General features: G+C 41.1%; 1 protein-coding gene across 3 annotated transcripts in view; it reads right to left on the bottom strand.

Moving 5' to 3' along the window:
• Positions 1-24,735, bottom strand: part of Fyn (FYN proto-oncogene, Src family tyrosine kinase) — a 201,057-nt gene that overhangs the window by 151,576 nt on the left and 24,746 nt on the right. For 2 of the 3 annotated variants that reach the window (XM_076858338.2, XM_076858339.2), the window contains exon 2: positions 24,403-24,442. The gene's annotated coding sequence lies outside the window, so the exon portion shown is untranslated. Of the gene's footprint in view, positions 1-4,178; positions 4,232-24,402; positions 24,443-24,735 lie in introns of those variants that run through there. The other variant, XM_077109636.1, reaches the window with a different exon arrangement.

Raw genomic sequence — 24,735 nt, 5'->3', positions numbered from 1 at the left:
ATGTCAAGTAAAATGCAAGTATACCCCTTCTTTCCTTTTAAAGAATGAGAGCTTTTCACATGTTGCTCCCCCTTATTTTTAAAATACCCAACATCTGAATTAAAGCAGTGCTCCCTCTGCTTCCCTTTAAGGTTTTTTACACACTTGTAAGCTCTGCTGGTAAACATTTAACCCAAACTCTTATATCATGGGAAAGTAACAGACCTCTGCTGTTGCAAGTGTTAAAATATGTGTGGGTGGGAAACACAAATTAACTGGTGATTTTAAAAGGAAACCAGGAGGAAGAACAAAAAATTCTCACAGAAAATATATAAATTTCTGTGAGAAAATACCCCTGCTCACTGTCTCATCTGTTTGGCTTTAGTTGTTCTCATTCACTACTCTGAATTTCCCTCTGTATTTATTTAGTTTGGGATTTAACTATTTCTCCCTCTTCTGTTCTCTTATCTCTTCTTCCATTTCTAACTCAAGCTGACTTTCAGTTTGTCAAATTTCCTCAAGAAAGACCTTCCCATTTGCCTCTGACTTATATTACAACAACACACCCAGCAATTTCATTAGGATGCTATTTTTAATTAGCTCAGCATATCACGGTGCCTCAGGAACAGAAAGTGAGAAGTATATGGAGTCATCAGCTGGAGATATAGGATATTCAGAATTTCAAGAACATCTTTAACAGGAAGATAGTTTGACCAGTATTTCATTTTCTGTGAGTGTGTGGTTTTTTAAAAAAATCTTTACTGCAAACTTTGAATGCCTAAAAAAAACGTCCATTATAACATGTGAGGAAAGTGCTTGATAATGACTCATGTGTGATGATAACATCACCAGGTGGGCTGCAGCCATGGGATCTGTCTTAAGCTCATCTCACTTTGCTCTGGTTTTCATAGCTTATTAGAGGGCAATTTGGATGATGGCAAATGAGTGTTTCTTTTTCCAAATGACTTTCTGCCTGAGGCAGCAAATACAATCTCAGGCGCAGAGAAAGAGGACTCCTGGAAGACCCCCTCTGTACTCTAGGCTTATCTTTCTTTTTTCATTTTCTTTTTGGCACGGGGGATTGAACCCAGAAGGGCTTAACCATTGAGTCACATTCCCAGTCCATTTTTAAATTCTATTTAGAGACAGGGTCTCGCTGAATTGCTTATGGCCTTGCTAAGTTGCCGAGGCTGGCTTTGAATTTGCAGTCCTCCTGCCTCAGCCTCCTGAACCCCTGGGTTTACAGCCGTGCACCACGGTGCCCAGCCAGGCTTGCCTTTCTACTGAAATGGAGATGAAAACCTTGATAGCACCTGAGAACAGAAACTTTGAAGCATCTGTTACCACTGAGCTCCTGTGGCTCCCTGTGACTCCACAGTATATTTTCTGTCCTGAGCCCCTTGTCTTCAGCTCACGTGCGGTTCTGCTCTAGCTCATCTTTCCCTGCTCACTGTCACATCTGTTTGGCTTTAGTTGTTCTCATTCACTATTTTGGATTTCCCTATGTATTTATTTAGTTTGGGATTTAACTATTTCTCCCTCTTCTGTTCTCTTATCTCTTCTTCCATTTCTAATTTTCCCCTCCACCCCTGCCTGTCCAAATTAACCCTAGGTTTCAGTCAAGGTGTTATCAGGCTGCCACAAAATGCCTCCCTGTATGCTTTTAAGGTTCTTATTTGTATCAAGTTCACAAATTCACACAAGGAAACAATGTATTTGTTGGAAAGTATCTTTATCTTATACTGTGAAAAATGAACTACTTAAAGTTTCCTGTATTTTTTTCTGAGAATTGCAAGCATGACCTCAGATGGCCAGGTCTAACATTAGCCCCACATTGTTTGTAAGAGCTGCTAAAAAGATTGAAAGAATCACAGTCATCACCTCTGATATGTTGGAACAGCCCTCCAAGATCTTACTGGAATTTCTCTGGACTGTAAGCAGAGTATAAGACAACTCCCCCTGCTTCCAAACAAGAAAAGAATTCCACTCCCTAAGGTTTCAGGGGACCTCCTCCTTTCCATTTAGCTACTATGTTTGCAAGATCTTTGCTGAAAACAGATTTAGCTGGTTTAGTACAAACATCAAAAAGAGTTAGTTTCATTATTTAGCATCTGAAATAACATGGAGCCTCTAGAGTTTATGTTATTTAGGAGTAGCATCATTTGGGAGAAAGAGCACAATTTTTGTAACTAGACAGACCTGGGCTCAAATCCTAGTATTGTTTTACATGATTTGAGGCAGGTTACTAAACTTCTCTACTTCTGTTTTTTTCTATCAGTAAATTGAAGATATCAATACCTACATGCAGGATTTCCGTGAGAATTAAATTATAATAGGTAACATAGAAAAATGCCTAGCACAGTACAGCAATAAGCAATGGCGTGAGAAACAGAAACCAGTGACACATGTTCCCAGGCTTTCTCCTCCCAGCTGCTGAGGTGAGTTCCCACTCTGTCTTCTGGTTCTTCCCTTCACTCTTCTAAAGAAGATCTCAAGCCAGCTCTGCTTGTGATGCAGAATCAGGAGGAAAGTGAGAAAACAAGTGGGCCATGGTTAGGAAAGTCTGGGGAACAGGTGTATTGAAATCTTAGCTATCCTCTTTTTGAAAGCTTTCTTTTTTAATGATTTAGTGAGCATGTGGTTTTAAAAAAATCTTTACAGCCAACTTTGAACAACTAAAAACTGTTGGACAGCTAAGATTTTGTGTGCCTTCAGTGGCAATGAGAAATACAAGTAAAGAATTTACTATTTTGAAATTATTAAAACTAGACTGTACTTTCTTGACACTAAAATCATTACAAGACTAGATACATAAGAGATAGAGCAAGTATTCTATCAGTTTACTATTTAATTATGCAAATGTGGGAGTGTAAGTGTTCTGCAGGCAAGAGCTTGGAATGAGGGTGTGTGTGTGTGTGTGTGTGTGTGTGTGTGTGTGAGTGAAAACAATTGTGCTTCCCTCTCCTTGGGTGGGGGGCACTCATGGTCAGAGGCTGGAGCCAGGCCTGGGACCCACTCCTGATTGACTGATTCTGGTGAGTCATTAGCATTTCTGTGTTTCAGTTTCTTCCCTTATAAAATGGCAGGAGAAGAGGGCTGGATTATTATGGCATACCAGTTGGCCTTTTAAAAGTTGTTTGGAGGTACGCCAGCCCCCGAGTCCTCCCAACTATGGCTTCTACTGCTCCTTAAGCAGCAGAAGTAGTGTGGGCGAGTGTGTGTGTGTGTGTGTGTGCGTGTGTACATACACACATAGATATGTGTGTCTATATGTATGAACACACACAGATACACAAATTCTGGAGCTACCCCTGCAAAAAAATCACTAAATCATTAAGAAAGAAAGCTTTCAAAAAGGATCATCTGGTTTGGTTAACCCCTTTATGTCCAAGCTAGAACATACCCAAATCCAAAAAGATGAGTCAATTTCTTTTCCAAAAATATTCCAAAGGAGAGATTTATAACTTCCCTATTAACGATGCACTTGATTTCTCACAGCTCTAAGAATGAAAAAGCTCCTCTTTGCTACGTTTTTGAAACTCTCTCCTCCAGCATTCCCCATTCTCCTTACACAATGTTTTGCTTTCACACAGGACATGTCACATTCTGACAGCTACATAATTGAATTGTGTAGTAATGCTTACTGTCCAACATCTCTTCTTCCCAACCAGAATAAGTGATCTTCCTTGTTCACATTCTTATCCCGAGCACCTCACTCCCAGGTACACATATTCCATAAACATTTGCAATTAGAGGTTGAACTCTTTGTTTAATCTTTAGTAAAAATCATAAACCTATGGGGCAAGAAGGGACATTTAAAGATGGGGTAACTGAGGCCTTCTGAGGGGAGTGGCTTGCCTGCAAGGACACAAAGATGTTCCTGAGCCTATCCTGGGCTCCTTCCACTTCATTCAGTGTCTCTGTATACAGCGGTGACCCTGGGGAAAGAAACAGCCTGCGTGGGAGGTGGCCAATGAGAGAGGCCCACTCTGAACTCATTTAAAGCAAGAGAGTTGGAGAGAAGAGGCTGTAACCTTTATTTACTGAACAGTAGAGCCTCGTAGAATAATAATAGTTTATGCAGCAGCAGCAGCTTTCATCTAAAGATCTTGGAGAGCTTATGAAATTCTCACCCCACAATGGGAGGTATCATTATCTGCTCTCGGTCAAGTGAGCTAAGAAGCTAGGTACTCCGTGACCTGATTGCAGGCTGGTTCAAAGACGTCAGGGCTTCGCGTCCTGGCCGTAGTTCTCCTTGTCCTTATCAACATCAAAAACTCTGTCATAAAATCACACCTGCTTCCGTCACCACTCCAGTCTTTTCTCTTTTAGGCGTCCCCGTAACCACTCAGGCCTGGGCCAACTTTTGAGCCTGTGTACAGAGAAGTGACACTGGGCATTTGAGGTAGTGAACCACATCGTGCCTTCTGTCGGTGCCTGGGATTTCTGAGCTAATTCCTAGAGAAAAGCTAACCACAGCAACATGTGAGATATACTGTGGGGTAGAAATAATTTTTTTTTCTTTCCTTAGTTTACTGTCCTTTGACCTGCATACTCTTTCCATCGGTGGAAGACAAAACCACTTGGTTGGAGTTCTGGGCTACCCCAATTACAGTGCTTACAATTGCCCCTCAACTACCTAGGAATTATATTAAGGGCCAATTAGATCCAGTCAACTCAACAAACCCTGTAGGGGACCCTCTTAGAATCTGGCTGGGTGGCCTTCTTCTTTGGAACCAGGGGGCAGTGGATTCTGCAACCTGAATATTCTCCTGGTCGAGCTTTCTCAACCCTGTTGCAGAGATGCAGGGGGTTCCCCTCCTTCACTCCCCTGGACAGTGACAGTGCCAGGCTAGCCAGTGTCCTCAGCACCACAGTGGCCTCCTGTCTCCATGCCTAGTTTATGGCATTATCTCCAGCTGAGGAGCTCTTGTTACAGTTAGTTGGCAGAATACTCCGTGAGCTTCCTCCTCTTCTGCAATAGCTGGGATTGTGCTGCCGATATTGCCCTTGGGCTGGGAGCTTCCTGGCCAAACTCCCCAGCCAGTATCCTGAGGTTTTTGGTCCCTTGGATCAAGCGGAAATCCTTACTGAGCTCAGGATTTCCCAAAATATTTTCTGAGAAATCTATGATCTGTGAAATATTTAAAGGTATTATGTAGGGGAAAAAAAATTCCGAGGCCAAATAAGTTTGTGAAACTTAGGTACAAAAATATGTTAAACACTGGTGGTTCCTCAAAAAATTAGAAATAGAATTACCATAGGATTCAGCAATTCTACTTCTGCAGAATTGAAAGAATTGAAAACAGAGTCTCCAAGAAGTATCTTTACACCCAGGTTTACAGCAATACTGTTCACAATAGCTAAAAGTTGAATTGTCTCAAGCATCAATAGAGGAATGGATGAACAAATGTGGTCTACATATAGAGTGGAATATTATTCAGCTTTAATAATGAAGGAGATGTTGATATATCCTGCAATGTGGATTAACTTTTTGGATATTTTACTGTATAAAATAAGCCAGTTGCAGAAGGACAAATACCATGTGATCCACTTACAGGAAATACCTAGAAAAGTCAAATTTATACAGGAAGTCTAAAGTCTGTTGCCAGGGGCCGGGCAAAGGGTGACAGGGAGGGATGTGGAGTTGCTGTTTAGTGGGAATAGAGTTTCAGTTTTGCAAAATGAAGAGAGTTATGGAAACTGATTGTACAGCATTTTGAATATACCTAACACTACTGAACTGTACATTAAAAAATGATTAAGATAGTAAATGCTACATTGTATATTTTACCACGACTAAACAATAAACAGTCTTCTTTACAGCAGGACTTCTCAGAGCCTTTAAATGCTAACGTACACTGGGAATCCTCAAAGCGAGGGATATAACAAGAAGCTCTCCCAACTGATGTGGCCACAAAATCCATTTTTCACAGATTGTCTGGTGGGACTGGTGTGCTTTGGAACATACTTGAGAAAATGGTAAAAAATATGAAATCCTTTTTCTTTTTCCTGTGTTATATAAAGGAAGGTAAGATTCCAAAGCCTAAAGCCAGATTTTCAAGGTAATTTTAACTCCCCATCATCATCTGACAGAATAAGAGTCCCTCACAGGCTGGATGGTCCTGAACAAGTATTACTTACTCTCTCTGGACCTGTGATCACTCACCAGATACATAGAATAAAGCCTGCCCAATCTATCTCAGCAGTTTGTGGAAAAGCAAATTGAACAATTCTGTGAAAGAACCTGAAAAGTACTCAAAGGCTATTTAAAATATAAGATAATTGGTAAGCACTAATCTTATTAAGGTGTAACTGGTAACCGAAAGCAGACAGGCAGGGTCCCTAAGAGCTCTGCTAAGAGTCACTCTGCTAAGAGCTTAGAGTGCTTCTTAGACACCCAGACACCAGTAACAACAGAGACAGAAAGGAGAATAAGAACCACAGACTGAACACCTGAAGTATGGAAAAAAGAGAGCCTGGGAGTTAGAAAGCACAGGCTGAGAAGCTGATCTGACTGCTGTCACACCTTGGACAAGCCATTTAGCCTCCATGATTTGCAGCTTGCTCAGCCATCAAATGAAATACTGGGAGGAGATAACCCCAAAGGTCACTTCCAGCTATGAGTCTATGGACTATTAAAACAGACAAGGCTGGACACCTGCCCCATTCTTTCATCAGACACCTGAGGGCCTACCTGGTACCTGGCTCTGTGCTAGACTCTGAGAATCTGAGAAGAGCAGATGTCTGTCTCTGTGCTCCCTGTTGAACAAAAGAGGGAGGCACTGGCCTCCACACTAGCCAGCATCAGATGAGACTGCACCCATGGGGCTGCCAGGGACTTAATTCCTCTCTAGGATTCTCCTAAACCTCCTCTCCCCAACTTAAAAAAAAAAAAAAAAAGGTGTATCCAAAATATCTCTACTGGTGTACTGACTCAATGGAGCCAGGGTGATGGTATGGGAAAGTTGCTAAGTGGACAGAAGGGCAGACTTCCATAAGAATAAGGCTGCTAGTCCTGAGGACTTTATACACAGAAAAAGTGAGATGCCCAGCCACTGCTGACAATCTGTCCCAAACATCCCATAGATGGACAGAGTGTCAGCAGTGCAGGAAGACAGGATAAGAGTTCTTAAAAGGGACATGAAAGGAGCCTGGGGAAACAGCGTCTGGTGGAAATGGGAGTAGGGGAGTTGGTCCCCAGTAGGAAAAACTGGCAATTCTGAATCTGCTGCGTGTGTTGGCAGAGAACCAGTGAAGATGGCCAAGGAGGCAGTGGGCAAGGTAAGAATGTGACTGTGTGAGGCAGACTACACACAGGGAAGGCTCAGCTGGAAACCTGTAGAGGATGGTGCTGGAGGTGGGAGACCACCAGGAGCGAGGAGAAAGGGACAGTTTAAGGCACACAGGTTTAAGGATGGCACAATGGTGCTAACAGACAACAGCAGAGATGAAAGTGGCATCTCTGTTGAAAGAACACGTGATAGAGAGTTGAAAGCATCCTTATTCTAAGTGAACGATACTTTTCTGGGGAGGTCAGGCAGAAGAAGAAGCTTATGACTGCTGTAACGGCTGAGGAAATAATGGGATGTGCTGGAAACTGCTGGTAGGGTAAAAGGGATCTCTGTTTCTGTTACATTTAGACTGAATTAGTAATGAAGATATCAAGTTAAAATGACCTATTTATAGACATGCACACATGGGCATGGGAGGGACCAGGCAAGAGACAATGTGCAAAACAGAAGGGGCTATTTGTTCAATTTGCATTTAGAAAAAGGAGGCATATTTTAGGGCCCTTGAATAGGCATTCAGGAGGTCCAGAGATCTTTTAAGGTTGCACTTGGTATCAGAGTTTGGAAGGTTTCTCTCCTATCTGCTTGATAAATCTTCCATGCTAGAGCATATTAAGAATGAGAGTAAAATTGTATTTATTACTGAATTTAAGAACCAGGAAATAGGTTTATCTTGTCAAACTTAAGGTATAAAAACTTCAAAGGCTATTGCTATTGGCAAACATATTTAATTAAGGTATTTTAAATTTAAAATGTTATAAGTATACTTAAACCCTTGCACATATAGATTCCTTGCAAAAAGTTTAACATGTATGGTTCTTCTGTAACAAAAGGGTACCTGGATCTGTTAATACCTGTATTCACATTAGATTCAAAGAACCTGCCAAAAACAGGCGTTGGAGCTACTTTTAACAGTCATGACCTCTCCTCTACCCCCGCCCAAAAGGATGCTCTCAAGCAGACTGTGCAGCACTGCCTATAAATGTGACGTGCCCGTGTTACTATAAATAAATATTGCACATTCTTCCAACCCATTTAATTACCCTTCACCTAAAGCTGTGCAATTAACAAAACTGTCTGAATTCTGAAAATGGGAAAAGCCCTCCTGTCTGTCCTAGGTAGTTTTACAGTCCTAACAATAGACTTAATGAAGCCTTTTAAAAGAGGGACTATTACATTAAAATGACTGAGGCATGTGAAAATTCATTACGTAGGTCTTCCTACTGTCAGATTAAATGCCTCATCACACCCTAGGAAGAAAGAGGAACAGAGAATAAAGAGAAATCACAACCTTCTGAGTGAACACCACAGGTCTGAGACCTAATCTGGCCCCATAAATCACTCAGGACTATGCCCCGACTGCCATGAAGACATGCTTGGTGTATCAGGTAGATCAAAAGGTGGCCCCAGGAGTGCTGCTTGCTGGGTATAAATTGACATCATAATCCATCCCTGATGAAGGTAAACAACAATTATGCTATCTGATATAAGAGAAAAAAAGGACACGGAAGCAAAGCCTATGTCCTGGGGAATTGTCTAGGACCATCAGGAACTCCTGCGCCCAAGCGACTCCACGGGCAGCACCAATTGACAGGTTTGTGTAAAATTTATTCCTCCATATTTTATGTTTTCCTGGTACATCTGCACATAATTATTTAACTTAATTTCCCAGTTAATTTTCCTAGCTGCTAATATAGAGAAATACACCTGATTTTTGTTTGCATCCTGTGACTTTACTAAATTCATTTAGTCATTTTTGGTAGATGTTTTATATGTTTCCTAGAATTTGTCTATATAAACTATCTTATTGCCTGTGAACAACCATAGCTTTACTTCTTCCCATCCAGCCTTTATGCCTTTTATTTCTTTTCTATGCTTTCTTTCCTTTCTTAAACTGCCCATTTTATCAGCCGATAAGTCCCATTGCTGCATTCCGGTTTGCCTCATGATAGTTTTAGCTGGTGCAGGGCCACGAGGAACCGTGGCCTTCAGCAGCAAAGGAGCTGATCCCTCCAAGTCATGCGCAGAAGAACAGAGGCCTAATTCAGAGCCTCGAACCTGAAAGGACAAGGATTGACAGCTGATTGATTTCCTTGACTTTAATTCCCTATCCCTCTCAAGATGCTAACACTTAAAAGAAGAATAAGGAGAAGGAGAAGGAGAAGGAGGAGGAGGAAGAGGAAGAAGAGGAGGAAGAGGAAGAAGGAAGGAAGGAAGGAAGGAAGGAAGGAAGGAAGGAAGGTCCAATACCCAAAGGAATTACTGAATCTTTGGACTATAGAGCTAGAAGTAAACCTCTTAATTTATACCACAGCTGATTACAACACACTGGTTACAGCATGTCCAGCGACTTGACCAAAGCCAGCTACAGGTAGAGGAAGGGACTGTTAATCTGGATGGTACCTGGACTGAGAGTGTAGACATGTGGACTCCAGCCCCACGTAGACAAAGAATGCACTTCTGCCTTTAATAGAATAGAGGTCTTACTCTGGGGAGACCTCAGATACAATGAGTCTGGTCCAAGCAGATGGGATGATATGAGCCTTGAGAACGCAGGCCTGTTTTTCTGAACCTTTGGTAAAGAGTGTTCCCTAAATCCAGTGCACGATTAACCAGGACATCTAGACAATCTCAGAAATTCATTTTCCTCTCCCCATCCCCTGAGTAAATTCTGAAATAAGTAAACCCTGAAATAAGTTAGACACTAGGATCTCACTGAGTATCTCTTGTCCTGTTTAGGACAAACTGCTAAACATAATCACCTCAATATTATCACAGCCTTGAAAGCTCAGTGTAATATTTTAGGGCTCATGCACAGCCTCTGGGGACTGGCTGATTTGTACCTTTCAAAGAATTTGGCGGAGCCACAAAAATCACTAGCTTCTTTAGCAAACATTTAACGTATTTCCTCCCCACCAGACCAAAGAAGTTAACAAGGATGTCCTCAAATCAACAAGCATATTTCTGTCAATCCAATACATGTATTGGAACAGTTAAACTTTTAGGAAGTTTGGTTCTTCAAATTATCCCTCTTATCATTCTTAGTCATCAATATCTTCTCTAAAATTACTATCATTTGTCAATGCTAAAAAAGAAGTTCCAAGAGGTCATATGTGTTTACTGAGGTCAAAGTTAGACCACAACTGGACAAAATAGAAACCAGACATCATTCATGGCCATGGGGTGTGTAGTAAAGCCAGAAAGGGGGAGGTTGGGAAGGGTAGGAACAACACACTGGTTACTGCCTTAGGAATATCGCCCCATTTGAATGCCAATCACCAGGAAGGGATAGACACCTTTCAACTCCTAAGGCAGCCAACTCCACAGTTAAGTAGCTTGCCCAAGGTCAAATAGCTGGTTAATGGTAGGGCAGCAATTTGAATCCAGATTGATCTCTCTTAAGTCCACCCTTTTAATTAAATTTATTGTAAAAGTTATATAACCACATTAACAAACACAGGGAAGAAAATCCCCATCATTTCATAACCTAGATATAACTGTTAGCCTTTGGGTACAGTTTTTATGGATTTTTGTTTTTCTAGATAGGCATTTTACCTTCAAAATTAAGTTCACCTTCCACAGATAGTTTGGTATTCTGTTTTCTTCCTATTTAACAACCTAAACATTTGTCCAACCTATTTAGTAATTTTGATAACCACCGTTTTACTAATAAATGATAGTTTGTGAAGTATCACAATTTACATAATGAAACCTCAATTGTGGGACACTCAAGATTTTTTCAATTTTTCTTTTCTGGCAAAGCACAAATGTTATTTCCAGAATACCACCCTCCCTCCCCACACATGGACTGCCACCGTTGAAAGTTTCAAATAGACAATCCTAGTCAACAGATAATGAAAACCTGTGATTTGAAATACTCTGAAAATGCCACTATCCGTGATCTCTCTGGCCTGGAACCAAATAAATCTGATGAATGTTATTAATGAAGAGTGGCCTAAAAATAACAAGTTAAAAAAAGCTGCTCCTCTGAGTCTTCAGAGACCACGTGCTTTTAATGATTTAATGCTCTACTTTCAGTTTCACAGGAATGCCAACAAAAGAAGTTATCCTTACTAAAATCTACATTAGGAGGAATGGAAATTCTTTGAAAAGAAAACACATCCCCAGCAGCTTCACATATCAGAGTAGTCAGAACTTAAAAAGGAAGCCAATGTGCTCACCAAGGACTGTGTCGTATTTCACAGTTAATTTGCTATTCAGAATGCCCTAGACCTGTTTCTTTCCTTAGGTCAGGTGAATAAATGGGCAACCCCAGAGCAGCTCTGACTTCTCATTAAGTACCCACAAGAGAGTGAAAGAGACAGCAACTGTCAAATCTCGTCTAAGTTCACAGAATTTGTTAGACACAAAGGATAGCAGAAAAATCTCTGTGTTTAGGGGAAATTAATCTCCAAAATATTTGTGTGCCTCTTTGTGGATACTTGTTCTGAAAGCCTTATTAGAATCTATGTCTCCATCAGTTTGATGTGAAAATAGCACACTTTGATGCCTGGCAGCATCTGCTCCTCAGGGCACTAAAGATCATTGCTGATCAGGGAGGACTGAGTGAAAATGGAGAAAACTGAGTACTTCCAAGATGTAGTCTGCTCCCTTATGACCATGTGACAAGGTAATCTTTCACTCTTTATGTGATGATGATTTAAACTTACACCTTTCTCTTCATTTCCCCAACTTGTTTTGCCCCATACTTTGATAGGGAGTCATCAGAAACTAATGACATCCTTTTTTTCTCTAACATTTAGCTAATTCTGCATTTCATCTTAATGGTCCCTCATGGGAATGTCAAGTGGTATAACCTCTTTTGAAAACAATTTGGTATTATCCAGTAAAGTCAAAGGTAGGTCAACTACAAGATCCAGAAATTCTTCCCTATTCCAGAAAAACTGCAGCAGGATACACATTCATGAATGTTTAAAGCAGTCTGCTAAAAAGTAAAAAAAAAAAAATAAAACTGGAAATGACCCAACTACTCATTGAAAGGAGAAAAGATAAATAAATTGGGGTATATTCATATAATAGATGACTACATAGCAGTGAAAATAAGTGCATTTCATATGTAGTGCTTCATGCACCAATAAAGATGAATCTTTAAAAAATGTGGATTAAAAAAGCAAGTATCATTTACATATAGCTCTGAGGAAAATAAAAAATATTAGGTTACTAAGGGAAACAAAGTACACTGAAAAATAAGGAAATGACAAATACCAAATTCCGAATAGTTCCTTTCAAGGAGAGGGGTACAGCTTGGGATGGGGCATGCTAGGGACTTCCACAGATGGGAGTAGGGTGGGGCATTTTATTTCTCTTTCTTGAACACAATGTAGACGCATGTGTGTATACACACACACATACTCCTTTGTACACATATAGATTCCTTTGTATATATACCTGGTTTTGTATATATCATAATAAAAATGATTTTCCATGTTACCCTGCCTCTACTGTTTGTTCCTAGTACACTGAAACTCTGCAGAGCCTCAGATGTGGAGTCTCTGCTTTAGGTTGCACACCAGCTCCAATGAAACATGTTGATCCTGAGGACCCGACATACTGTCCTCTGCTGTCCACAAGGACCCACCTGCAGCGTTTATCCAGGAAGGGGAACACACTTTTAATTCATTTACCCAGAGTACAGCTGCCATTTGCTGAGTTGTACCAAACAGCTATATAGGTCCAGGTCTCCCACACCTAACCAGCCCCAGGGTAGCCTCTGTTTAGAAGAAGCCTGTCAGGCTTACCCACTGCATTCTTGCTACCACTGTCTCTGCTGGTAGCTGCCCATTACTACTGACTTCCCAAACCACCCCTTCTTCCTTCCTATAGGAAATCTCAGACCCACTCATCTTTCAGACTCAGACTGTCAGCCTTGGCATAACTGTCCATCTTCTCCCCAGCCCTTTTCTTTTTATAACTTTATTTATTTATTTTTATATGTAGTGCTGAGGATCAAACCCAGTACCTCCAATGTGTTAGGCAACTGCCCTACCACCGAGCCCAAATCCCAGCCCTTCCCAGTCCTTTTCATAAGAGTAAACTAAGAGATTTTTTCCTGCTCTCCCCTCAGTTAGGAGTAGACAAAAATAAGAGTTCTCATTGGATTTATTCTATTTCAAAAATGTTTATTCAAAAAAGCGTCTTCTATCTCCTACTCAAACACTAAAATTCTTCAGTTATTTCAAAAGCAAATGAAGCCAGGTGCAATGGTGGGTATCTATAATCTCAGAGACTTGGGAAGCTAAGGTAGGAGGATCACAAGTTCAAGTTCAGCTCAGCTACTTAGCAAGACCCTGATTCAAAAATGTAAAAAAAGGACTAGGGATGTAGCTCACGGAAAAGTGCCTCTGGGTTCAATTCTCAGTTCAAAAAGAAAAAAAGTAAATAGATTTAGCAAATAGTTTATTTCAAAATTTCTCCCCAATTTAGTAGGCTACCAGTGAACATACGTACTGTAACCACTGCCCTGGAGATCTGGGTCTAGGTGATTTGGATTTTCTTCAAAAAATGTTTCACATCACCTGCATCACAGATGAAAACACAACAGTTCACCTCCATTTTTACCCTAATAAGCCTATTTTCATTGATCACACACACAAAAATGCTAAAGTGATGAATGAATGTGGAAAAATAAAGAACATTACAAGAGAAATAAGAAAAGGCTTATGCAGAACTGATGAGACACTGTAAAGCATATGTGAAACTCAGCTCCAAGAGGAGACACTGTGCTACTGACACTGGGCCAGGCTAAGATGCCACCAGTGGAAAATTCTGAATTCATCAGAAAACAGAAAAACGGAAAGACAAATCTGAAATACCATGCAAACTCCAAAGTGAAATGTGACAAAATCTGAACATGGGGAACTTGCTATGAGGAAAGAGGAGAAAGGAAGGCCATTGGAGAAAAGCATCTGAGTTGGCCAATTCCTCCATTTTGGGTAGAGAACAGTCTTGATGGTAATAGGGGACATGCTAATATAAGAGGAAGCAGAAATCTGTTTCTTAAGTCTTAAATCTGAACTGCAATAGGCAATGGGTAGTCATGACTAAACATCAGGGGTGGAATGATGGCTGTCTAAAATTTATACACAAACAGGCCTCAGACACTGATCTGGGCTTTACTTCCCCAAAGAAAATAAAGAACAAGTATATTTCCGACCAAGAAGTGCTTTTTCCTGAACTGATGCATTTTGCACTCTTGGGTCTGAAATGATTGTTTTGGAAGCTTTTTGTGTTTTTCTTTGAAACAACATTATGCAGGATTTGTTTTTTGGGTTTTCTTTTCTTTTTCTTTTTTTTTAAATTTTATTTGTCAGGGTTTGTTATTGTAAATAGTACCATCTAGTAAACAGAAGCCTAATTATATTTTCCTCTTGGCCACTGCAGAAACTGGGTGATAAAAAAAAATTTATTTGATTGGCTGATAGTCAATATTAATTAATATCAAATATGAGAAAATATAGCAAATGTTATGGTAACTGTCTTGCTCTACCCATTCATGGGCCATATATAAAAAAAGTGCTCTTGATATTTAACCCACGAGTCCTCCCCCACCTAAAACTACACTATGGATCACCGGAACAACTTCTAAGTCATTTTCAATACCTCAGGGTTATTCAAGTCTTTCCCCATTGATTATCAAATATATTTTTTTTTACAATAAGCAATACTGGGATGCACATCAAGTGCTCTCATTAGAAGAAAAATATATTTTTCCTTTTAAGTGATAACAGCATAATAGGCAAAGTGGCAGTTATTTATGTTTTTAATTACTGTTTTCCCTAGCCCAGAAGACTACCTTGTAGACTACCTTTTCAGACTACTCTAAAGATGGAAAAAAAATCTTCCCCACACAAAGGAATTGTTTGTTTTAAATTACTACAGCAATAAATCTCTGTTAACAGAGCAACAGAAAAAATATGACATGGAAAAGAAAACTTTCTTCTGGCCTGTCCTTCCATGGTCTGTCTGAGTCTACCCACAGCAGATGGAAGTTACGAATCCCTGCCCAGATTGCCTATGGACTACAAAAAGAGCTGGTAAGTGATTATGATTTTCTCCCCTCACTGGCATCTCTTCATCCAACTCCTGTTTGGACTCACCGTGTGTCGGTTTCACGGCTCTCTGTACCCTCCTCTTTAGACACCACAGTGTCAGTTTTATACCTGCTGACCATGTGCTTCTTCCACAGCCAACCTCACATAGCTCTTCAAAGCCACAGTCAGGACTTCCTGAAGCCCCTGGGTCCACACCCCTTTCCATGACATCACCCTGCCTTACGTTTGACTCTGAAACTCTTCTCTCGCAGTCTTATTTGAAGGGACCATGTAAACAGACAAATTGTCTTTTTATCCCCTGTTAACACAAGTGATCCACATAGACACTCTTGCTTCCTTTCTTTTCACTCTGTACTCTAACTATATTCAGTAGAGGCACATTTCACAAATTAATGAACACCCCTACATCTTCCAGGAAGCAGCTGTGTTCATGTAATAGCAGGGGCTGCTTTTCACAGACCACACATAACGACTCTTTAGTAGAGGTGAATCCTTAAAGATTAATACTCCATAACTGAACATAGAATTCTAGCCGCTCCTTAAAAAAAAAAAAAAAAAAAAAAAAAATCATCCACTTGCTAGCATGTGGATTTGTTACAGGAAGTGGGGCTCAAGATTTAAACCTACTGACACCATTGAGGACATCCAGTTATTTCAACCCTCAAAGCAGTAGCCAACTTTCCCTCCCCAGGTTACTGCCCATCTCAGGGCATTTTCACAGTACTATTAGAGTGGCAGATCACAGATGCAGAACACCCTGATGTCAGAAAAGCACTGGATAGTCACTTAAAAACCCATCTGAGGCCGTGCACAGTGGTGCATGCCTGCTGTGCACAGTGGTGCATGCCTGTAATCTCAGCTGCTCAGGAGGCTGAGGCAGGCAGATCACAAGTTTTAAGTCAGCCTCAGCAACTTAGTGAGGGCCTGAGCAATTTAGCAAGACCCTGTCTCAAAAGAAAAACTAAAAAGGGCTGAGGGTGTGTCTTAGTGCTTAAGCACCCCTGGGTTCAATCCCAGTACCCCCAATCCCCTGCAAAACAACAACAACAACAACAACAAAAACCCTATCTGAGCAAGGTTGGAAATTCTGGGCCAAGTGATGATTCAGTTTGGTGGACTTAGAATTGACTAAATGGCCACAGCCAAGGGCACCAACATCATAGAAAAGAAACACTGACCTGAGGTAGGTCCTTGATTCAGGGTTTTGCACATTTCTCCTCAAATAATGTTTTTACCAAGATGTCCTTAAAGAGTTCACAAATATATTAATTGGAAGAAAGAATAGAGATTTCAGAAAATTTCAATTGGCTAGAATGACAGCTACAGCTGATCCAAACAGACACATACAGTATCAAATAAAACAAACAAACAAACAACAACAACAAAATAAAACAAGAGATAAAATCCTGCTTTTAATTGTAAAAAAAAAAAAAAAAAAAAAAACATGTGTGTGTAAATGGGTGCATGCGCACATTAGGACAGTATCATCACCTGCCTTGTGCTCTCCAAGCCGCTCAGCTAGAACAACTCACCCTGCTTACAAGCTCTACCAGTGACCACTCCCCAGACTCTACGCCATGGATAAGACTCAAGGCCATGGATGTTTAGAAGCACATCCATTTTATGACTCTCATTTCGACTAGAGCTTCCTTTTACTCCCTGGGCTCAAGCAACTGTCTTGGGCTCCAGTTCACTGCATTAGTTGACTCTGTAGCTGGTTCTGCTGGACTCGATTCTTTGGATTAGCTTTCTGCCTGGAGTCCCTATATACATACACTTACCACAGCTGGCCCAGGACTTGCTCAGCCAGACTATTCTGCTGTCAAATAACTGTCCATCTAAAAGGCCACCTATAGAAGAGATTCCCCGGCATTATACCTGCCTCCTGTGCACTGCTACTTCTGGGACTACCTCCATGAGCCTGATTCAGCTCATAAGCTATTCTTCTCTGCACCCTGTCTGGGCTCCATTCTGAATCCCAAATTGTGGCAAGAGGAAAGAGAATGTATTTAAAGCAATTCCTATTTAAGAAGTCCTAAGGATTTCCATCAAACACAAGCTCTGTGCAGGCTGAAGATGTAACAGGGTGACTAAGTTAAGGTTTAACCTCGATCTGCGCTGGTACAGCACATACTGATGCAGAGAACATGCACATCTCATGAGACCTAATAATGACCCCTTGCTCTGCTCTTGTCAAACCATCACTGAAATGTTGTGTTCATGTCCCAGTGCCATGATTTCAAAGAGGAATGTATCAAGAAGGAAATGCCCAGAAATGACAGCATGCCTGACATTAGCTTAGGTAAGGAAGCTGTAAGAAGCAGGGCTGTTGGGCTAGGAAAGGAGAATTTTCAAGGTGGGGTTTTCAGGTACTGAAGGGCTCCCAAAAGAACGATGACCTAGAGGCTTGTGCAAGAGATAGCTCAAGGGTCTGCGGGAACACAGAGAAGAGACAGCTAAATAGGAGTGCGTGTCTTATCTCTGCTCTTGACTGGGCTGACCCGGCATCTCCAGACTCAGTTTCCCCCTCAGTCTGAGAGGGTATGAGTTTAAAGGTCCCTCCTAGCTATATGGGCCCATGATTCCTTTTCTTTACACTAATCTCAATAGAAGAAAGAAGACAAGCATGGCCTTAACCTATTCTGAGGCCTGGGAGAAAAGGTCAGTTTTTAGATCATCCAAGAGCCCACTTCCAAGAAAACTAAATTGACAGAAGCAATGTGTGGAACAAGTAGTCACAAACTCTATGTTTCAGCAAATGGAAAAGATAGAAATTCTCAAGTGGAAGGCAAGGTAGAAAGAAGAGGACCCCTCCAATGACATTCACTTCCTAATCCCTGCAACCTGTAGATAATAAATGAATGTGGCAAGATGTAATAAAACTCTGGATCTTGAGAGAAGAGTTTATTCTGGATTATCTAGCAGACTCCAAAACCATCACAGATGTCGCTATGAGGGGGATGCAGGAGGAGATGTGACAGAGACACACGGGGTGAGGACAATGTGAAGGCAGAAGCAGAGCAACGTGGAGCAACGTGGCCACAGTGGAGGAATGGAGGAATGGATTACGCTAAAGCCTCAGAGGTGGCGCAGCCCTGCTTACACCTTGATATCGGACTTCTGCTCTTAAAACTGCAAAGGAAGAAATCTTGGTTGTTTTAAGCCACAAAGCTTGTGGTAATTTGTAACAGCAGCCACAGCAAACTTAAAAGGAGGTTTTCTGCTTAAATAAAATTTTGTTGTGGTCGAAAAGTGGGCAACAGTAACCTTCTTTGAGGGAAAAAGCTTGAATTTTTGTGTTTTTTTATGCCACACCAATCTCAGAACAAGTACAACTCTGCTTTTAAAAGTTTTTAGGGGCATGTTTTAAGCCATTCTCCATATATTTGATTAATAATCTTTCTTTCACATGTGATTTCAGCAGACAATAAGTCTATGCAAAGCAGATGACTCAATGATGCCACCCTCTACCCAGCAGGCCTGGCTGCAGAAACAAATCACCCACTAACTCCCAGCTACAGAAGAAAGCTCCCTTGTAAAGCAAATGATACAATGTAGGTGAGGCTTGTCTGGATTCTCTACTGTACCAAGGCCAGTGTCTCTCCCCACTCACTCCTGGCAAGACCCAGCTCTTGTCTCCTGGGATGGTGAATGCTACCAAGATAAATAATGTAACAAAATGATCCCCAAGCCTGGGAACAGCAGCAGAAAGAGAATGAGTGTCCCACAGGCTTCCACCACTCCTGTTTCCTAAAGAATGTCATCCTTGGAAAACCCTCTCACGCCATCAGTGGGGAACATCTCACAGGGCCAGGTCAGGTTCAAAGAGATGATTCTGGACTGGGGTTCTAATTGCTTCTTGAAAAATAACATGATTATTACTTTTAAAGCCACACATAGGGAGAAAGTTCTTTTAAATTCAATGAAGAAAAAAAAACAACGAAAAATGTGTATAAAAAGACCAGCTAAATTACAGGAGGCTAATAATGATTTACTGGTCTTCTGCTCTGCTGAGCATCAGTGCAGGACAACATCCACTATGGAGTGGCAAGGGAAGAATGTGCCAAGTCTGAGTAGTACTTTGGGATCTGGCCACTTCCTAGAGTCAGTCCTTGGGCAAATCATTTTACTTCTGTCTGGGTTCATCCTCCTCATGTGCAAAATGGTGCAAATGCCTAAGACAACATGACCACTGGTGTTTGTTAACATTTGAGGAATGAATGAATGAACTATTCTGTATCTAGGTCTGAACAATCCACACCAAAATTTTCAGCTCTTTCCTTGAATCACAAGGGTAACATTTTTATCGGTAGCTCTTCCAGCTGTCATTAATATCTGCCTGAATTTATAATGTCTAGAAAGAGGAATCTTTTATTATTTGGGAAAATTTGAATTGGCAGAGGGCATGTTTTTTCTTCTTAGACAGTAGCACTTTTACAATCCAGAGATTTATGTAAAAGAAAAGTTGGTCAGTTATTATGGGTGATGCATAACAACTATTTTTGGTCCATGACTAAAAATGTTTGTCTTTTGAGTCTAAAACAGAACTCTAAGCATGCTCCTTCCTCCTAGGCTCACTCTCCCTCTTTCCCCAATCCAAAGCCATTCCCTTTTCCTGAACCCAGTGGCTGGGAAAGTGGGCAGTATAAAAAGTGACCCTTATTCAGTGATATATTGAAGTTGGGTCCTTCCATTGCCCAATCACCATCCTATTGGTCAGTTTGAATGTGAGGTTGGGATAGGGGGCATGGAAAATGTATGTGAACCTGGTCTCTTATAGTCCCTGAGCACATACATCAGGAAATCTACAAAACAACCCCCACCTGCTCTCAGGAGCTGCCCTCTCTAGTCGCCACTCATCAGGAGGTACCACAAGTACCCAGTGTCCCTTGCTCCCCATCAGGAGAAGACTAGATAACAAAGGTGGCAGTAGGCTGTGTTTAGGCTGTTCTTCCTTCCATATCGTCTCTCTCTCTCACACACACACCTCCCTAAAGCAACCAGCACACACTGGCAGATAGTGCACCCCAAAACCACTCTCCTCCCCCATTCACCCTGGAGACAAATCCTCATGCTAACCTACAGGCAGTATTTTGAAGCTTTTGGACAACCCATAGAAATACTATTAACCTCCTGGCCCCAGGGAATCCTATTTCTCCCACTAAAGGAAAAACTTATATATAGAATTAATTTTCCATGTCTTGCCCAACAGTGTAGGAATCATTTATGTGTGGCTTTAAAGCTTAATTCACTTACAGGCTCAAATTTCAAACCCTTAACTGTTTAGAACTAGTTCCTCCTCCCATAAGACTATTAACCAGACTATTAAGAATCTAGGCTATTTTTATCATTTCTCTTAGGACTTCAAACCAAACCACTGTTGAAAAATGGAGCAACCTCCACATATGTTTTATGTGTTCAAATAAACACATTTTGAAGGATTCACTCAGACGAAAATGAAACATTTCTAAAACAGAAGGTAATTTTTTTTCTGTTTGCTTTTCTTTCTGAATGACAGGATTTTTTTTTGGAAGACCTCTATGTCTATCAACTAGGCAGTAGTATTTGTGGCCATATTTGTGGCCTGGATGCAGCTGTCTAAACCCTGTGAACAGTTGGAATAGCGATACAGAAATTCTTGGTTGCACTGAAACTGCAGAAATGACAGGGGACTTTCTCATGGCAGCCACTGAAATACTTTTAATCACACTAAACAAAGGCCATTCTGGATGCATGAAAATCAAACCTCTCTCCTCAGCCCTTTGAGAGTAGCTATGTTATGAACTAGATGTCTTTTTAATCAAACCCATTTAAATCATGATGACTCAATTTCATCAGCTTTTTATACAGAAAAGTACATTTTTGTTCTTCTGACATAATTTGATGATATATCCTTCAAAATTCAAAAGAATATGGATTTTGCTTTTAGAAGATATACTTTGTACTTTCTATGCAGTGATTTATGGGAACCATAATCAGGACTCAAAAATTCCGGAAGATGCAACACACACATACACACACACACACACACACCCACACACACACACAAATTAATATTTCCTTTGTGCCCTTAAGGTTTCTCCCTCCTTTATCTCTGGACTCTTTACTGGCCCAGATTTCTTCATTCTTAAGAATTATCTATTCATTTGCTTGAAACATTGCACTTTTGGAGAGAAAGCTGAGGAGTGACTATCTTATCTCCATATAATGATATTAACAAGCATGTTTTTTTCACAGATAAAACCCCTAAATGGAGAACAGAAGCCATGATTTCCGGGGTATACAATGAGATTTTTTACTTTGCCACATACCAAGGTGGATTTCAGTGGTTCTCATCACCCCTTAATTTGGTCACGTCATTCATTCATGCCTGTGGTTAACATTTTTAGAGGGTCTGCTAGGCTTAGCACAGATAAAGATTCTGACTTGGCAAAGCTTAAGTTCAACAGGGAACAGAGCTATGAGGCAGATATTGTACGAATAACTACACAACTCCAACGACGACAACTTTGAAGAAGCACAAAGTAAGTAACAGGGCAACCACGTTCAGGCTAAGGGGCTGGGGAAAGGTCAAGGAAGAGCTCTCTAGACAGTGACACTACTTTCTCATTACTTACCTGTAAAACTTTTTAGAAGGGGGCACACAAATACATTGTTTCAAACATTATATCAATTCCAAGGGAAAGTGGAGTATGGGAAAGACATCTGATTAGAACCCTGCTTCAATTGCAAAGCCTCCAGCAACTCATAGTGAGGGACAAGATTATAATGGGTAAGTGTAACATATACCAAGTACTTAGTTCCATAAACTATAGATATTTAGTAATTTATAACTGATGCTGATTTATATTTGAGCTTCGATATGTCAAAATAAAGCTCATTTTCATAGAGTTCTGTCATTACAAAAATGTTCACAATAAGAGGAAACACAAAAATCCATTTAAAAAACAAACACAATGATGTTAGTGATTTTTCTCAATTGGGCTGGCCACCAGGTATCATTTATTATATAACGGAAGCACTTCTATATGAGATTTAAATTGGCAGATACATAAACAGAGACCAAAAAAAAAATGGTACATTGTAAAAAAGAGTCGGTACATCGTGCTCAATAGCCTTTTATCAGCATTAGATAAAGATTCTGAATTAGAGCTTTTGAAACAGAGAACGCCCCTAAAATGGTTGGTTAAGTGTTTTTCAGGTCATTAACTGCTTGACTGAGAGGGAGCAGGCAGAGCCCTTTAGAGGCAGCTCAAGTTCACTTTTCTTCCCAAGAAACATTTCCCACCCTTTGTCTGGCTTCCCTTATTCTGAGTTCCCTCAGGTCTTAGAAATATCCACAGGACAGGGTAAGTCCCACTCGTTCCCTCCTTTGCTGGACGCTCATTGCTGCCAGTGTGGCACCAGGAGGTACAGCTGGCGAGACTGTACCTTCCTGGAGCTCCCGCTCCCTGGCTGGCTCCATGGCTGGCCCTATCAAGCTCTCTTCAAACTGGTGGCCATTGGCCCTTTTTCCATTTTGGTAGAAGACTCAGGTCAGTAAACAAAAAAATATGTGCATGGTTTGTGTTTCCAAGTTAAAAAGTGAATATTTTTACTTGGACCTGAAAAAGGAACCACTTTCCTGATGAGAAAAATGAGGCTCAGAGAGGAGAAATGATTTGCCTAAGGTCTTACAGCAAGTTCACAGCAGAAGTGAAGCAAGGGTTTAACTCCTTCCAATCAGGCCCTCACCCCATTTACTGAGCAACCTTCCTGTGGGTGTAGGATTCATTCTGGCTGAGCTGGACAGGGCAGGGCAAGCTGGGCAGCCTTAGTAGCACCAGTTATTTCCTGGACTGTCACTTCCAGATGCCCCACCCTGCTGTGGGCTTGGGTTATCCCAGGAAGGTCACAGTGCTGACCTCCCATGGGGGAGAGCCTTTGCAACCCCTGACCTCCATGGGCAAAATCTAATTGCACAGTGATTCTGAAAAGGCTTCCTCTGTCTTGTCACGACAAGAGTCTTTCTATTTCCCCAAGTTCCCTCTGGATTGTTTGAGCTGAAAAGTCCATGACTCAAAGTAGAGGATAGGCCACTCTGCAGATGCTAGGAGCCTGCAGGCAGCCAAAGGTCAGGGGTTGCTCATGATTATTCTAGAACAAAATACTTCCTCAACTTAAAGCTACATTGGCTGCATTCAGAATAGCTATAGTTCAGGGAGAAGAATATCTCTTGCATTCAAATTCAAAATGAGAAATAACCCCAAATCACTGATGATAAGTGGCAGCCCCTGAGGGTCAGGGAAGAGAGGAATGGAACTCAGAAGGCTGAAAATGACACCCCAAGCCATGTAGCTGGACAGAAAAGGACTCCCCAAGTGGCCACTGAGACCTCTGTCAGGTCAGTCTTTCTGGGGAATCTGAGGAGCCTAGGAGATGAGAGAAGGGCAGGCAGAGATGAGGACACAGTTCATTTACTCATGTTCTCATGAGCTTTCTGAACAGCCCCGCCCTTGGCCTGAGCTTCCAGAGCCCCTTCTGGTAGCTCTATCTGATGGTACCATAATTACAAAGTAATTGTCTGTCACATTCATTTTTGCCTCAACAGAATCCGCTATGGTGTTTAACGCTCAGCAGGCGCCAAAAACTGTTAAGTGAATGAATGATCGGTTACACAGTGGTCACAATTTAAAGATATAAATAGGGTAGAGGTAAGCAGTAGCTATCTGAGAGTGCAGAAAAAATGGCCATAACTGGATGAAAGGGAGGTCCCTTAACCAGTCTGAAGAGAAAGCACCCCTATCCCTCATCAGTCCCAGGGGTCATCAGCCATGGGATAGCTGTTCCATTCTATTTTGGGGATGGAGAGATCTAAGTTATAGATAAATATGTTTCCAAAATTAAATAAAGATCTTCTTCCTATTTCATATAACAATTCCATCCTCAACTCAACTTCTCAGAAACTTAGGACCTCAACTGCAACCCCAAGATGATTGTGAACTTTGTCCTGGGTTGTCACAGGAGATCCTCTCTAACTCACAAAGTATATGCCTTTCGTGTGAAATGTGTCAACTTACTTTTTCCACGTCTAGAGCAGCATCCTGCTTCTTTAAAACACTGTAGAAGGAGAAAAAAAAAAATAGTGAGACATCAAAAGAGAACCAAGCATTCTGCTCCTGTAAACCACCCACAAAGCACCACCAGAGAATTTCCATTTACCCACAAATTTTTTTCTCATTCACACAATTGTTGCTAAGTCACAGTTGCCACAAACACCTGCTGGAAACTGCAAAGACCTGGCCAAAGGAAGCCAGCATGAGATTTTAACTTTCTGGAGCATGAAATACAAGGAAGAAATTCTTGAATGTGCACACACACATGCCCATGTGCCTTCCTCAGGGTCTCCATGA

This window comes from Callospermophilus lateralis, chromosome 6 (genome assembly GCF_048772815.1).
Source record: "Callospermophilus lateralis isolate mCalLat2 chromosome 6, mCalLat2.hap1, whole genome shotgun sequence".
NCBI classification, from domain to species: Eukaryota; Metazoa; Chordata; class Mammalia; order Rodentia; family Sciuridae; genus Callospermophilus; species Callospermophilus lateralis.
This window is presented reverse-complemented; position numbering and strand designations above follow the sequence as displayed.